The 11,975-nt window shown below is 43.3% G+C and overlaps 1 long non-coding RNA gene across 1 annotated transcript; it reads left to right on the top strand.

The window, feature by feature from the left end:
- The first annotated feature begins 8,305 nt into the window (after positions 1-8,305).
- LOC108803407 lies at positions 8,306-11,654 on the top strand. The gene is made up of 3 exons (XR_001942281.1): positions 8,306-8,380; positions 11,453-11,455; positions 11,644-11,654. It is a non-coding gene; the product is annotated as an uncharacterized LOC108803407 (long non-coding RNA).
- Positions 11,655-11,975: the final 321 nt, after the last annotated feature.

Below are 11,975 nucleotides of genomic sequence, written 5' to 3'. Positions count from 1 at the left end.
AAGCAGATCGCCCTTTATGACCAATGAACATAGTAAACAGTCACTATTGCTTATATGCCTTACTTGCTGTACAGAAACATACATTTTTATACTACAGTTCACTTGGTGTACAAATTGTCACCATTTATCTAAAAAAGGCAAATTTTATAGGTTATTTTTTGGTGGCAATGATGCATTTCTGCACATGTGAAAACCAGTTTCAGTGACAACATTTCTGTGTGTGTGCCCCCCACACAATTGGTTGTACGTTACTGTAAGATATTCAATAAACATACATTGATAACAGTAAAGAACATTTACAATACAGGACATAGTAAGAAACTGCGCTCTGATGCCTTTGCTTATTACAACTTATACTCTCTTATCAGCACAGAGGGAAAGTTAGAAATTCAAATCAAACTAACAAAGGAAGGCACTAGCTGTGTTCCTCACCCATCACTGGGATAAGGTCCCATAATAAGCATGTTAAAACAGAGCAAGGCATCCATTAAAATTATTGAACTCAAAATTTGTTCTTCCAACTGGGAGCCAAAGTTGCTTATAACTTATGAAAAGTACAAATATTAGGCAATTTGTCAGTTTTAGAAAGTTACTAAAATGCTTTTTTTTAATTAGCTACTCCAAAAGTGAACTGTTTATATATGAAAAACTTAAATACAAACAAATAAAACCAAATACATTGCAGTGCAATTTTTACATGACCATAGCATACACCCAAACACCATGCCAATAGCAGGGACAGGTCAAAAGTTACCTAAAAATTGGTGAGGAAGATATCACATGTCAAAGCTAAATCATAGTCCAATTTCATGATCAAAGCTAGCCAAGTTTAGAAATGTCAGTGAAGGTTCAATGTCAAATGCATACCAGCATTCCAGGTCAGTAAAGAGAAAGCAATCTATAAGGACACCCTTCAAGATAGCAAGGGAACTATAACACATGCAAATGCACACCGTTTTAAATTAAAAAATGAGTTAGCTGTGCAGCATGTACATAGGCCTGAAATAAAACAGAAACATGGGGATAAACATTTCCTGGCAGTAGTGTGTACATGCATGTACACCCATCTGCACTAGGCATATGTGGCTCATGTATTAGCATCTGTATGTATAGCCAGTAAATGGTTTAAAAAAGAGAATGAAACTAAATAAATTCCTAAAGACGAGAGACCCTTTCGATTCATACTTGCTTTTTTCTATGACCTACATACCTAATGTCATCAATAGGAATTGGCTCGAACATCAGCAGCTCGTGTGTTCGGCTCGTGTGTTCTGTTTGTCCGCTGAACACCCCACAATGCACTGTTTGCATTGCAGAGCCCTGATTGGGTAAACCAATGCACCTGACCACAGGCCAGGTGCAAGACTTTGTCCAATCAGGGCACAGAACTCTGTATGAGCCATGATTGGGCAAATTAATGATGCCTTTGCCCAATCATGGCTCACAGCTAAGCCCCAGCCCCACACTATATAAGGCTGCTTACACGGTTAAAAATAGTTAAAAATAGAATGTTTCTATCGGTGTAGCTGTCAGTGTAGTGTAGTGCAGTGTAGTGCAATGAGAGCTAACTGGTTTCAGTGTAGTGTAGTGAAGTGTCAGCGTTTTATACTGCATCTAATGCTATATACAGTACTCTGTACTGTATACAGTATTATTTTCTATGCTGTATATTTGCTGGGGTTTTTTGTGTGTGCATCAGTGGCGTCACTGGTGTTTCTCCTGCGCCACCGGTGCTCCTATTTTTTTTTCTTTTTTAATTTTCTTTTATTATTTTTACTTTTTTTTTCAGCAGCAGGTTCTTTTGCTGCCTCATTGCTATTCCCCCTTCTGTGTCGCAAGTGTTCCCTTTTTTTCTTTTATATATAATTGTAATTGTTAGAGCAGGGTCCAATCCTGCACATGTCATGAATAACTAAAGGGTTACGGTATGAAAGCACAGCCAAGGCCCAATTTTAAAACACCTGTTGTAACTTTCATCCAACGTCTGCAAAAGAGACACCAGAATTTATCCAAAATCATACAGGCTGCCTCCCCAAGCAGTTGTTTACAAGATTAAGGGGAAACCAATTACCTTCAATTTAAATGTCATTGTTTTCTTTATAAATGTAATTTTTGCTGCAGCAGGTTCTAAACATCGTACAGATCCGCCACTTCACAGGCATTTTAAGAGATGTTAAAATCAATGCTCTTTTAAAATTTTAATTTTTAAAGTTTTTCTCATTGATTCCTGTCCCCCAGGGCAGTACCCGAATCCCCATATCCATATCCTTTTTATGGCTTCAAAATGGGGACATTTGATTTTCAGAGTTCTGGTCCCATAGATTTACATTGAGTTCTAAGCAGGCCTCAAAATTTCTACTTGCCCCCCTCGCAATTGGCGAGTGAAAATTGCGGGGGGGGGCGAGTGGAATGTCAGCGAGGGGGTGACAACCTTTTTTATAACCAGTAGTCCGACCATGTATGCCCACCTAAAAAAAATTGTATAGCTAGAACAGAATCGGAAAAACAGTGGGGGGAATTTATCAAAGCAATTGAGACAGTATTAGCCTATTAGATCATTTTTTTAATGTGCAAATCTGTCTTTTAACATGTGCGCCTTTTTTGCCCAGAGCTTGCACTAATTTTTCAATTGCACGTGTTTTGCGCCTGTTTTCATCTGCACTTGTTCTGCGGCTGTCTGAAACTGGAGCATCACCTAACAAAACAATCGAAACTTAAGAAGTCCACATGGCCACTTCTCAAGAAGCGACAGTTAAGCTTTTCACCTGGAGTTACGCCTACAGCTTCTTTCCTGGAGTCTATTTAACCTCATTTATGAACATTACACTAGCAGCATAAGTATGGTGCAATTATATTCCGTGCAAGTTCAAACACTCACAATTGCTATGATAAATTCCCCCAATTATTGTTATCGTTCATGTTTCTAATACATACATAAATGTTTCTATATAATTTTTTTCACTGTCATATACTGTAACATCAAAAGGTGGAGTTGCACTTTGAAAATATATTTGCTTCTCTTGAAAATGTCCAGTTTAGGTTCTAGTATGATGCACGTTTCACAGCCGAGCTTGCAGGGCTGCCACAGTGAAAGTACCAGATTATCTTGATGGAAGAAAAAGGAATTACACAAATATCGTCACAGCAGGAAACAATAAAAGGAATCCATTCTATTTTAAGGGCGGAAATGTTATGTTCTTCCAGAGTTAATGAAAAGTGGTCTATAAATATTATTATTAAATCTCTGAATACTTCCGCAAAACATCAAAACATTGGCCAAGGATAAATAAAACTATATTTCAAGAAAAACAAATAAGAATATTTAGAAAAACCTTAGAACTCTCTGAGTCCCTTAATTTACATTACAAAAGTTTACACATTTATCAGCAATACAAATAGAAATATATGGCCACCTTTTAGTTTGGCTAGAGTAAGGAATGGTTACAACCCTTGTTGGAGTTTTTTTTTATGCTGTCTGTGTTTCACTGGGGAGATCTCCCTTTATTTCTTGTACCAAATACCCAACAATCTCTGAAGTGAGGTGAAACCTTTGAGACAGTTGTTACCAGGACATGTGCAACCATTGAAAAAGGAATATTTTGTGGGCTGCCCTGGGACAGAGGCCACAACTGCCACCCATTGTTTATTTTTTTTTATTTTTCAGCCACTACAATCAGCGCTGCATCACCAGCTTCTGTCCAACTCAGACTTTAGATAAAGCAGCAGTTCAAAGCCAATGGAGGGCTGCCCTAGGCTTCTCCATGGCTCTAATCACATGACTAAGCCAAAGAGGACTTACCCTTGCACTGACACTGTATTCGAGGTCTGTGAGTCGACAGCAATGCAGAATACCACCAACTATAGAGGACTATTAATCTCGGCAATACATTATAAAGCAATGCAGAATTACACTGGCTATAGAGGACTACAAATCCCAGCAATACTTATACATCAGTGCAGAATACAATGAAGCTACATGCTCTGTGTTGCTCTGGGTTCACGGCCTGATGTCTCAGGAGGGCTGTGCAGGATTTCAGGAGGCTGTTCAGGCTCCAGATGGTCAGTGAGGTGGTCAGTGCGGGCTCTGGGCAGTCAGTAGGGGCTCTGGGCAGGGGCGTGTCTGCTTGGGCAGTCTGTGCAGGCTCACCAGTTATGCCAGGATGACGTGCTGTGGCAATTATCTACGGCCCTGGCCAGCGGTGTTCTTTCGGGAACGCCGACCCAGTCAGATGTGCCGACCTCAGCATCTGCGCTTGCGCATAGAGCAGGATTACTGAGGAAACCGGCATTTATTGACAAAGTATTTCGATATATTTGCTAATTGTGACCGTTAATAATATGCCATCCATGGCAGCAAATGATGGATGGCATTTTATGCACATTCACAATTAATATCGTAAGCAATTACTGTACATAATAATTTGTTTTCCTGGGGGGGTTCAACTTCCTCAAATTATAAGACTTTGGGGTCTATTCACTAAGCTGCCATAGGCAGCCGAGTGACTGACCAACGTGAGCCGAACGCTGTTCGACTATTCACTTCAGGCTGGTACTGCCGATTCCAGCCGTACATCGGGTGGCTTCGAAGTGCAGAAGGAGTTCGACTCAGCCGATCCAACATCTGGATCGGCTAAGCCGAACCTCAGGCAGGCTACTTGCTGCTTTTCAGGCTATTAAAATTATTAAATCACCATAGGAATGCATAGCTAGATTCCTATTGGCTATTGCAAAGTGAAACAGCCAATAGCAAACTAGCTTTTGTACCCGTCCTCTGCTGCTGTCAATCATCAGAGGGGGACCTGATGGAGAACTGCAGGTCCCCCTCTGCTGATTGACAGCAGCAGTGGGAGGGTACAATAGCTAGTTTGCTATTGGCTATTGCAAATTTAAATAGCCAATAGGAGTCTAGCTATTCATTCCTATGATGATTTTTTTTTTTTATTCTGACGGCAGCCAACGGCTCCGATGTCAGAAGAAAAAAAAATGAGCAGGGAAAGGTTTACTCTGCTCGATCGAGCAGAGTGAACCTTTCTGGGAGAAAGTGTTTCCCTCGAATTAGACTCCCAGAGCGTCCGGGAGAGTAATGACAAATGGCGTTCCTGGTTACCAAGTAACCAGGAACGCCGTCTGTCATTACACACTGAGAACATGGAGAGGCCACTCTCAGTGTGTAATGACAGCGTCCCTGGTTATCTGGTAACCAGGGACGCTGATCTCTCTGCAAGTGGCCGGAGCCAGCCGTGAGATGACGGCTGGTTCTGCCCAGCTGTCAGAAGCAGGCTGCTGCTCGGCCAAAATTCGGTAGCTGTACGGGCTATAGTGAATAGCCTATACAGCAGCCCTTTGGTTCTACTGGGCCGAAGGATCGGCCGAAGCTACGGCTAGATCCTCCGGCAGCTTAGTGAATAGACCCTTTTATCTAGCAGACACACCAAGGTTTGAAAAAATATACCAGCCATATCCTTCCTAAACCAATCCTTTACCTTGAGCAATACCGATTTTGTTGTTTGACACCATATGGATAAAAACAATGTCTTTAAAAGACTTTAACATTGGTACCTACCCACTGCACATTTTCACTGAGTATTTTCAAAACATACATAGTAAAAATATGCAGCAGGCACCAAGTAAAAGTCTATTTAAAATAAAAAATAGTGGGAGGAGTACATTAGTAACTATACTCCTGTAATTTACAGGAGTACATTTACTAATGTACTCCTCTTACCCATTTTCAGCTAATAACAGGCTACAGTGTGCTATTAGCTCAGACGGCCATGTCTCGCCGGAACTGGTCAGTATCAGTGCATCCCTAGTTTAAAGGCCTTTGTAGATGCACCGAAATTTCGTCCGATGAAACATATCGGACAAAAATGGCACTTTGGGCAAAATATTTAGGGTAATTTAGACATGGAAATGTTTCCAGCTATTTAACAAATATGTGGGGAGTAAACATTCTTTGTTGTTGTTGCTAAGTGACTGTAAATGACAAACAGCTAAACATTGGTCGGTACAAATAAGGACAGTGTGGAAAAATAGGACATACATGTAAGTGCAGCAATCTCAAGAATTTAAAGGGAGTTGTAGGATTCAATTTCCTGAGATCTCTCACATTCCACATTTGACACTTTATGTACAGTGTTGGCACATACACAGCTTGCCACCTATACTGTAGAATATATAAAGAATTGAACAGTGCCAAATATTTTAAAAGTAATGAGGGTGAGGAGGGGGCTCTGTGTGTATGGCGCCATCAGACTGCTGTAGTGGTGGAGGGTGCGGGGGGTGGGATCGCTGGCTCCTTTGTGTGTTTACATGCTGCATACATATGTAGCATGTAAACACACCTTCTGTCACCTTCTGTGCACTGCATATATGTAGTACATGTATGTTACACACGTCCAGTACACTGCAGCAATAGATTTACAATTATCCCCTGCTAATATGAATAAGTTAAAAGATCCATAGTACATAATATAACAATATGTAGTTGTACTGGACGTATGTGCTTTATATGTACTATGGATCATGATTTAACCTCTTCATGTTAGCAGGGCAGAATTGTGAGCGCCTCCCACAAGCTGAGCACCGAGACGTGATGCAGCAATCCTGCCCAGCGCCGACTACAAGAGGCAACGCGTGAGGCTACAGGGATTGGAGTGAAACTGTGAGTGAGGGAGGCTGGGACAGGGCTGGCTGTAAATCTATTGCTATAGTGTACTGGACGTGTGTAATGTATATGCAGTACATATATACAGCACACACCTCCACTACACTACAGCAATAGAGTTACAATTCTCCCATGCTAACATGAACAGGTTAAATCATGATCCATAGTACATAACATGTAGTTGTACTATGGATCATTTAAAGTCACCTGTCCCTGTAAGAAAAAGTATCGGTAATTGGTATCGGCAAGTACATGAGGGGAAGTACTTATACTTGGTCCTGAAAAAGTGGTATCGGGACGTCCCTAATTTATAGTATTTGAGACACTTCTTAGGATATAATAACCTGATACCCCTCTGATATTAGATGTCTTAATATGAATCTCAGCTATGGATATCTAAGAGAGTGGATTTACTTAAGAGGAAGGCTGGTAATGACTCCAAGACACAACATGGCACCAATAAAATGGATGTGTAACAACACAGGAGTAGCCAGGCTAACACATGCGATTATCAATAGTCAACAGTTCACCAGCCTAGGTTCCATAAATACATTCGAGGAAGTTACTTCACTTCAACACAGGTGAGCAATAAGGAAGTCCAATAAGGCATGTACGACACCAGAGACACACCGCAGATCGTTCCAAAGCTGCCTTGTGGTTGGTGGAAGTAGGAGAAAATGCTATGGGTGATAGCTGAGAGGCAAGGTCCAGAGTTGATAGTTGCTATGTAATGTGCTCCTGCTCCCGATCAGCCGACGAGTGGCAGCCTGGCCAGCTCTGCTCTCATTGCACCTGACGGTGAGCGTCCCACTACACGCACAATGTACTTCGCCTCAACTGGTCATCCGGCCACAAGATTCACCTTCCAACATCCATGGACTGAACAGAAGCCCCACAGCCCGGAGCTCACTCCCACACAGACGAGCCACAGATTCCGCCCTGCGTGCCGTGCTGACAATTAACGGCAAGATACCACCTCGTCCGTCCAAAAGTGAGTCTGCATCAATAGTTACACTGTATCTTTGAACTGTTTAACTGTTAAACACCCAGTATTCCAGGGTTGTAGCGCTCCTTCTTTCGTTGTTTCGCTAAGTAAAGCTGTAGCTGAGAAAGGTCCAACGATCCCACATCAAAGAAGGTAGTAAATGCTGGTACTTAGCTGCTTGCTCCACTAGATTCTCTGCAGTCCCAATGCTTAATCCAGGAGTAGATGATGGGATCAGGTTGTTGCAGGGTATGGCAATCCAGGAGAGATGCCTAATCAGGATGTGGTCAAAGGAAGAGCGGAGTGGTCAAAAGAATCCCCAGCCAGGATGGTACACTGAACGGTTACTGAGCAGGGAAGCGGTGTGAAGAGAGGCCTGCTCTATTGCGTGAACGCCGGGCAATTGATTTTCTCCACTTAAACCGGCTAAGAGGGAGGAACAGCGTGAAGGTGCAGGAGAGGAGGCGGAGCGGTAAGTCTCTTATAGGAGGTGAATTCAGAACTTGAAAAGTGCGTTGTGGGGATAGAAAGATTCCACCTCTACTTCCTTTTTGTCCACTGGGTCTGGGTGAGTCCAGTGGAGGCCAGCAGGAGTGGTAGAGTCAGCTTACTGAAGGCAGGTTTCAGCAACAGCAAGCATTTTAAAGGAGTTGGAGAGAAGAAGATCATGGACAGCAGTGAGCTTGTTGCAGACAGAGCGGGCATTCCAAAGGGCACATGAGAAGAGAGTTCTCGAAAGAAAGGGATTGGAAATGAGAGTGTGAGAGAGCAGGTTGTGGGGGTGAACATTAAAGCAGGAGCATAAGGCAAGTGAGATGGCAGCAAGTTTTATATGCATGCACATGCCGCAATGTCTAGCATGTGGATTCAAAATGAGCAGCAGGTGGTGAGTGGAGTAATAGGAAGAGGGCCGGAGAGAGGATGAAATACATAATCTGTTGGGTGGAGAAGAGGAGTAAAGGAAAGAAACATCAAGAAGAGAAGACACGGCTGTGGTAGAGAAAGTGTTTGAGAAAGCATATTAGGAGATAAAAAGTAGTAATAAGGTTTGGAACAGAGAGTGCTGGATGGGGAAAATAGGTTCACCTGCAGTCTGTCAGGAGCCCATTTGCTATTATTGTAATATTTTGTCATTATGTCTCTCCGTGTCAGGGTTTGCTGCGTCACTCCCAATTGGAGCGTGACCCGGTTTAAATCCCCACTAAGAGTAAACCATTGGAGTAGATATCTTATGCGTGGCGGAGCAGTGTCTTCTTGGCGAATGTATGGACGCTGGCTAGGGCCCCTGCGCGATGTGCGGATTTATTGGTTTGGCGTGTATACAACTTGCTTTGAGTACATAGTATTATTTAAGATACATATCTGCCTATATGAAAGGAATGTGCGTTTGTTCTCTCTAGTGCGCCTGATCAACCGCTGGAGATAATATGATGTTGTCCCTGTAAATAAGCACGCATGAGAATCATAGTAACTTTATTGGGCATTGATCACTGAGCAATGCAGGATAAAGTTCACTCCGGTGGTAATAGATTATTGTATTAATGTGTTTTGTTAGCTGGCAATGTTGAAGTGATGGTGGTTTCCTGTCTTGCCCCACTTCCTGTCTTGCCATCACTTCCTGTTGGGCAGATATAAAAGTGATAACAGATGCATGGGATGAAAGAGCAAACTTTTCACACTAAGACAAGACAGGCCTAAACCATAAAGATAACATCCCCTTTTAAATAAACAAAACAGTAAAGTAACTCAGGTTTTTAATCGCGAACAGGTGCGATTGCACGGGCAGAATCATGGCGGGTAGTGGCGGGAGGATCACAGGGCCAGAGGTCAGGTAAGCTCTGTACCTCAAAGCCAGGATGAGAAGTCAAGTGAGCTCTGTACCACAAACTGGGATAGGAGGTCAGGTGAGCTCTGTACCCAGTAGCTGGGATGGGAGGTCAGGTGAGGTCTGTACCTCATAGCTGGCATGGAAGGTCAGGTGAGCTCTACACCCCAGAGCTGCAAAAGGCCACCAAAAACATCCATGTGGCTTAAAACCTGCATTTTTTGTTTTCCCCAGCAAACTACCATACTGTCAGTACTAACTGAGACTCATACTGTCCGTACTAACTGAGACTCAGGAAGTAAGTCACCTGAATAAGCTGACATTTGAAATAAAATAAAGAGGATGAGTGTAAGTGCCCAGCTACCTGAGGGAATCTGATCATATCAAGTATAGGCCAGCACCAATTCATAACTCTTTTTACCCCAGTGTCACAGCAGTGTCATGGTAGATGCAAAATACTGCACCACCATGATGTAGCTTTGGCATAAGAAGAGTTGCTTTCAAATGAAAAGATACAAACGCTGCACCTACCTAGCCTCCAGCACTGTCCACCACTGAAACCCCTGTACCACCAGCTGCTGGTCCTCTTCAGGGTTGGATGACAGCCAACTTCATTCTTTTTTTTATAAATTCTTTTATTTAACAGGTTTTTAACAAATACAAATAGACATAAACAAAAAGGTGTACACAAGGGGAAGCGGAGTGAACCGTAAGTCGCAGCCGGTCTTTGGTCTCAGTGTAAGGAAAAGTAGTGCTATATGTTTATGAAGAGGAGAAGACAATTCACTGTAACCAGGTAGCGCAATAACTGGGCTCTAATTCCCTCACTGGTTCCTATATCTTTTACCTCGATCTAAATGGTCATGAATAGGTGGCGAGGTTCCATCCATTAGAGTGACATGTGACAGGTGTTCCTGAGCGCCGTGTCTTGGGGAAGATAGACAGCGTCTAGGCATTGCGGTATCCAGGGGGAGGCGCGGCCTGATAGCCGGTATATTGCCAACTTGGCGGGTGCGTACTCTGCTGCGGGGCCGAGGGTATGGGGAAGGACGTGGGGGAGCCAACTTCATTCAAACCATTTCTCGTAAGTCCAGCCTGTCATGGACTGGCTTCCTGGTGGTACATCACTGTGTTGATCTGGACTCGCAATACAATAATGGAAAGCGCTTGGCTGATTTCATAGTGTCAGCAACACTCTCTACAGTATTGAAGACCACCCAGTGCCGCTACAGAGAGAAGAGGAAGAAGAACCAAAGACTTTATCTGACTGGCCAGAAGACTTCAGAAAAAATGAACTAGGTCCACAGTGTGGTGTGGGGATGGTTTAACAAGACAGAGTTCTGCTTTAACATAATATCACTCTATCCTGAAAACCAGACTCTCATATATCTAATAACTGCCAGGTTCTTTAGATAAATCAGAATTGTGAACTTACATGGCAGGATGAATGCTTATGTTCTGTGAGGTAAAGGTGGCTGTTTAATAAATAGAGCCACAGGAGTGGACTTTGTGCACATGAATCTTAGCTATGTCAGGATACCATATGCTGAAAGGCCCGCAGAAATGACAGGATTCGCTGTTTAAAATGACATGCTAAAGGAATATATAGACCTTATTCTTAGGCATTTCCTGAGATGTATTTTCACCCCATCCTCTGGAATCTCAAAGCGTGGAAATCTTCAGGGTTTAGTCAGGAGCAGAGCACAGAGGCCACAGGGCTTCTTGAAACATCAGAAAGGAATTATTCAAAAAATAAAAAAACTCCAGGATCATGTGCTATTAATATTGTGAAAGTATAAATCAGGTACATTTTGTTCTGAAAGCCATTCCTTTAAAAAAAAAAAAAAAGCACAACATTAACACGCCCATATTAGATAATATCACATTTCATAATCCATGCCTTTGGCATAATGACTCAGGAGGGGTAGCGGAATGTCCCGGGAGGGGTGCGGACGGTCTCAGGAGGGGTACAGAGGGTGTCATGAGGGGTGTGGAAGGTCTCTGGAGGGGTGCGGTGGGTGTCATGAGGGGTGCGGAATGTCCCAGGAGGGGTGTGGAAGGTCTCAGGAGGAGTGCAGAGGGTGTCAGGACGGGTGCAGAGGGTCACTGTAATTGCTCATTCTTATACAATCATATGAATTTCTAGTGATTGTATAAGAGCAATAGTTTGTTTTAGATGACAATACAAGCAGGAGAGGGGAGGGGGAGAACGAACACTACACACTGCCATCTTAACTCCACAAACAGCGCTGCGGCCTGCAGTGCTCAGCCCGGCCAGGACTCCAACAGGCGGCAAGCTCCGCCTCCCACTGACAGGACGCTGCAGATGACTCATCGCTCCGAAGTCTCAGAGAGATCAATCTGCTCTCTCTGAGACTCTGGAGCTAGGAGGCAGATAGGAGAAAAGCAGCGAGTGTGTGCGGACGGCAATGCATCCCGGCGGAGTCTGGCAGGGAAGGAGCGGCACTCTCTGGGGGGGCCCTCTTCTTCTTCGCTGG

The sequence above is a fragment of the Nanorana parkeri genome, unplaced genomic scaffold (assembly GCF_000935625.1).
Source record: "Nanorana parkeri isolate BGI_ZX_2015 unplaced genomic scaffold, ASM93562v1 scaffold3696, whole genome shotgun sequence".
Classification (NCBI taxonomy): Eukaryota; Metazoa; Chordata; class Amphibia; order Anura; family Dicroglossidae; genus Nanorana; species Nanorana parkeri.
This window is presented reverse-complemented; position numbering and strand designations above follow the sequence as displayed.